The following is a 6000-nucleotide window of genomic DNA, read 5'->3' as shown; positions in this document are numbered from 1 at the left end:
TTGTAAAGTCTGTTTTCTTCTTGTATCTTTGCTCATTTGAAAGTTAACTGGTGTTGACATTGCACTGCAGAGTGCCCACCCCACACTTCTGTTTTTGTTCAGAAATAAATGTGAAACCTGATTGGGTACAGAATGGTTCCTGATTTAACCCTTTCTTACTGATATTTTTATATTACTGTTCTTAAGGTATTTGAAAGTAGAATGGGAGGCAGAGCCATCAGCTTTCTGGCCCCTCTTCTGTGGAACCAGCTCCCAGTTTGGATTAGGGAGACACCTATTCTCTACTTTTAAGATTAAGCTTAAAATTTAACCCTTAACTCTCTCTGAGTTATGCCGCGAAAGACATGGTCTGCTAGGGGCTTCGTATGAATGTTTCTTCTTTGCTCATCTCTTTTCACTCTCCCTATGTTTATACACCACTCTGTATTTAAGTGTTAGTTACTATTAATCTCTGGCTTTTCTCCTTTACAATGTCACAAAGTGCTTGCTCCCAGAGAAAAGCCTAACAATTGTCTGATTGTTGGGCTTTAAAAGTTGTATTTAAAAGGTGGCTTAACATAGAGTTGATGTTCTACAGTACATTTATCATGTTCAAATTCTGACAGAAAAAAATACAATATTTAAGTCAAAATTAACCTTATATTGTGTTTAGTTCTAAATAAATACAAAATAAACAAAACTACCTCTATATTGCATGGTTTTTCTTATGTTACCTGCTTTTGTGGAAACATGCTTTTGACATATTTTCAGTGTCTGCTACTCTGTTTTTTTTTTTGTCAGATTTTAAATCAACAAAATATCTCTACACTACTAAATTCCTTTTGCCCTTCTTTTCAACAATGTCCTTGTGTTTTGAGCCTTGGGCTGTCAGTTGCAGGAGCAGGTTCGGTAATGCTGTTGATTTTTGGTTAATTTTTTCTTTTGTCATTTTCTTTTATCTTGCTCACATTCCGAACATACTGGCGTGTACGGCTGCAGTAGCCCAAACATTAGCACATGTGCGCTGCCAGCTGCTCCTCCTATGTGGTATGCATTAAGCTAACCTGAAATGCCTGAAATTGTCATTGAATTTTCGTGCTTTCTGTAAAAACATGGATGAAATGAGTTTATCGATTTTATATTGAACATGTCTCATAAAAAGTTATTTTATGATAATTATCTTAATCATTTTATTGCCCAATCCTATAATAAGGATGTACAGAATAGACTTAAACAGTAATTGAATTATGGTGCATGAATATCACAAATACGCATGTCAATTTTACTCATAAATGCTGGTACAAATGCTTATGCAACGCTTATGTATAACACATAACTGGCCTCAAAAGGAGACCTGTGTAAGATAGGTCTATAAATGTTTGGACAATGACATTGTTTTTGTCATTTCTGCCCTGTACACTACTGGATTTGAAATCAGTCTACGTGTGACTTTATTGCAACCTTCCAACTTTATTTCAAGTAGTCTAATCAATTTATTTCATCATCTGTTTAGGAATTTGAGACATTTTTAACCACAGTATTCCATTTTCAGAGACTACAGTTAGGTGGCTATTTACACCTACAGTAACTGTGTATATATGCACATATACAGTGACATAAAAATCAACCAAGTTCCTAAAATACATACAGTATAACTGTGTTTGCTTTAGAAACAGTTTAACAATACCATCTGAAGAAGATTTGAATGACAGTGACAAGTGCGGTTCTGTCAGAAATTTGGAGATTTTGCTACTCTTTGCACCAATTTTATTATAGTCACTAAAGCATTTGTCAGGTCAACTGCATGTTTAAGTACCGTACCCTTGAGTCTGCAGCATGCCTGACTTTGTGACTCCTCTTTGTGTGTCAGCAGGAGGACAGAACTTGTTTTCCTGTCGCCTTTATGTTGTATGAGGTCAAAAAAGGCATGTGTAGACAGTTGTGTTAATGCACTGTTTTGACTAACGGTGTTGCCGTATGAGTCGGTCTCGCGAGGTCGAGAGTAACGCGAGGTGTTCGGGGAACACATATGCTAGGCGTTCTCCCCCATGACTTTTGTGGATTGTCTCTTAACAGCTTGGTATTAATAAATACTGAAACCTAGATCATACGCCTCTCTCGTGATTGACATGGTGTTGGAAGTGGGATATCCCTCGCTGTGACTGAGCCGGACGGAATTTCACAGACAACTCGGCACCAGGAAAGGAGGTGAATAAATCGCCGGAATGGCGGATGGATTCAGACGTCCCGATCCCCTCGTCTTTGACGGAAATGTAGCAGAAAACTGGCGTAAGTTTGAAAGTGAATACGAAATATTTATCGCCGCTGCACACAGTGATAAGCCTGCCAAGACGAGAGCATACATACTCCTCAATCTGGCGGGACCGGAGGCTATAGAAAGGGAACAGTCATTCACATTTGCACCCGCGGTCACAGATGGCGAAAACGTCATCACACAGGCGGAGTCCCGGGAGTATCCCATCTGCCTGCTACGAAAATTTAGAGAAATATGTAACCCGGAAACAAACGTGATAATGGAGAGACACAATTTCAATTCTCGATGCCAAAAACCAGCAGAAACAGTTGAATCGTACGTAAGCACACTGAAAAACCTTGCCAAAACGTGCAACTTCGGCCAATTACAGGATGAACTTGTTAGAGACAGACTGGTTGTTGGAATATGTAATGACAGTGTCAGACGTTCCTTACTCAAAGAAACTGACCTCACGCTAGCAAAGGCTATACGTATCTGCCAAATAAGTGAGCTCACAGACCAACATACAAAAACCCTCTCTGCACCTAAATATGCGACAGCTGCCAGTGTGGATACCATGCAGATAAAACGCAGTAACAAACCCAAAGGCCAGTTGAAATTTAAAGCCAAACCGGAAAGTACACCGATCTCAAACTGCAGCTACTGCGGAGGCACACACCCTGCCCAACGCCACCAATGCCCGGCCTTTGGTCAACAGTGTCACGGCTGTGGGAATTACAACCATTTCAAGAAGCTGTGCAGATCTACAAGAGTTTGCAAGTCTAGCAGACAAGTAAATCAACTATTGACAGAGGCACATTCTGACACTGACACTTTTATGGTTGAGGGCTTGTCAATACAGGGAGACAACAATATCGACACTATACACACTGAGGACTGTTACAAAGGGGAAGGACACTGCACTGTCATGATTAATGACAAAAGCCTTGAATTAAAAGTTGATACTGGGGCCAAATGCAACGTGATCTCCCTCGATACATACAAAACCATCAAAAAACATGAAGAAATATGCAAACCAAGTAGAATGATAAAACTTGTTGCTTTTGGTGGGACTGTGATCGAGTCAATTGGCACAGTGACTCTGCAATGTGAGCTCAATGGACAGTACCACATGCTAAAATTCCAAGTTATTCACAAAAGTGCACAGCCTATACTAGGCTTACAAGACAGCCTGAAGATGAAACTGGTCACCTTTAGCAAAGATGTACACCGCATAGACACTGTTCAGGATCAAACCATATCACAGAGGATGTTCCAGGAATATGCGGACTTGTTTACAGATGAACTTGGTGAACTACCTGTAACCTATGTAATGAAGTTAGATCCTACCGTGGTGCCAGCCATCAACCCCCCCCCCCCCCCCCCCCCCCCGCCGCATTCCTGTGGCAATGCAGGAAAAGGTGAAACTGGAACTCCAGAGAATGCAGGACCTTGGAGTAATCGAACCAGTGGATGAGCCCACTGAGTGGGTCTCTATATGGTTGCTACACACAAGAAAGACACAGATGAGGTTTGTTTATGCATAGACCCACGAAACTTAAACAAAGCACTAATGCGCCCCCATCACCCAATGCGTACAGTAGAGGAGGTGGCAGCGCAAATGTCAGGCGCCACTGTCTTCTCCGTCCTTGATGCCAAAAGCTCATTCTGGCAGATTAAATTAGACAGTGCCTCATCTCTCCACACCACATTCACTACCCCCTTCGGCAGGTTCAAATTCCTCAGGATGCCCTTTGGCATCAATACCGCCTCCGAGGTTTTCCAAAGAGCCATGGAACAAATATTCGCCGGATACCCCTGCGCTATAATCGTGGACGACATTATTATTGGTGGTAGAGACACAGAAGAGCATGAGAAAAATCTGAGAATGGTTCTGGACCGGGCCAGAAAAATAAAGCTCAGACTCAACAGAAACAAATGCAAATTCGGGCTCAGGGAGGTGAGCTACGTAGGACACGTGTTCACTGAGACAGGCCTCAAAGCTGATCCTACAAAAATAGCAGCAATCAATAAAATGCCCCCTCCGGAGGACAAATCAGCCTTGCAGCGCTTTCTGGGAATGGTCACTTACCTGGGTAAATTCATCCCGAACCTGAGCGAGCTGACGCAGCCACTACGGCAACTGCTACACAAGGATGTGGCTTGGAGCTGGACGCAACACCAACAGGATGCGTTTGATGGACTCAAGTTGTGTGTCACAAGGCCGCCAGTGCTCTGTTACTACGACGTCACAAAACCTGTGACTCTCACCTGTGACGCATCACAACATGGTTTAGGTGCTGCCTGCCTTCAGAACGACATGCCAGTGGCTTATGCATCCCGCGCACTGACCGAGACAGAACAGAGGTACGCACAAATTGAAAAAGAGCTACTGGCAGTGGTCTTTGCTTGTTACAAATTCTATGACTACATCTATGGCAAACCCGTTGTGATTGAAACTGACCACCAACCCTTGGTCACAATCCACAGTAGGCCCTTTAATGCAATCCCTGCACGTCTGCAGCGCATGATGTTGACGCTGCAGAAATTCAACCTGACCCTGATGTACAAAAAGGGGAAACACCTCTACCTGGCTGACACCCTCTCACGCGCACCTAGACGTGATGTGGGTCCTTCAGATGAGGAAAAGCACGAGTTTGAGGTGATGTCAGTCCAACTGATATCCCCACGGAGGCTTGTTGAACTGCGTGAACACACAGCCACGGACCCAGTCCTCCAGACAATCACCCAGTTTATCAGAAATGGATGGCCCAGGTGCACAGGGAGAGTGCCCGTAGAGGCCAAACCATATTTCAATCTCCGCGATGAACTCACCGTCGAGGATGACATCATCATGCGAAGGCACAGAGCTGTCATCCCTACTTCCTTGCATTCCGAGTATATTAAGGCGCTACACAAGGGCCACCCAGGTGTGGAAGCTACAAAGAGGAGGGCAAGAGAATGCGCATTCTGGCCTTCAATAAATGAGGATGTGGAGACTGCTATACAAGCATGCAGTACCTGCAACAGCCTGAAACCACACCAACAAAGAGAACCACTAAAACTACACGCAGTCCCTGATCTGCCCTGGTCTGTCGTTGCCACAGATATATTCGAATGGGAGAACCACCACTACCTTGTACTCGTGGATTCGTACTCAGGCTGGTTTGAAGTTGACCAGCTCAGCAACATGTCCTCCCTAAGTGTAATTAACAAACTAAAACGACATTTCTCTGTTCAGGGCATACCACAGAAATTGTATTCAGACAACGGCACTCAGTTCACGAGTCAGACATTCCGTGACTTCACCAAATCTTGGGACTTCACACATGTGACGAGCAGTCCCGACTACCCGCAGTCCAACGGCCTCAGTGAAAGGGCCGTACGGAGTGCAAAGAAGCTGCTGGAGATGACAAAAAGGGATGGGACAGACTTTTACCTGAACCTGCTAAGCCTGCGTAACACACCACGGGACAAGATCCTGGGCTTTCCCGCACAAAGACTGCTGTCCAGGCGGACTCGGACGGTCCTGCCCATCTGCAAACATCTGTTAAAACCTGCAGCAAGATCAACGGCTTATGTCAACGCCCAGCTCACAAAGAAACGTGAGACACAGAAACGTTATTATGACAAGTCCAGCAAACCCTTACTTCCCCTGCTACCACATCAAGTAGTAAGACTCCAAACGGAAAAAGGATATGACAGGATGGGCATCATGAGGCGAAGATGCAATGAACCACGCTCATATGTAGTTGAGTCTGAAGGGA

This window comes from Archocentrus centrarchus, chromosome 5 (assembly GCF_007364275.1).
Source record: "Archocentrus centrarchus isolate MPI-CPG fArcCen1 chromosome 5, fArcCen1, whole genome shotgun sequence".
Taxonomy (NCBI): Eukaryota; Metazoa; Chordata; class Actinopteri; order Cichliformes; family Cichlidae; genus Archocentrus; species Archocentrus centrarchus.
This window is presented reverse-complemented; position numbering follows the sequence as displayed.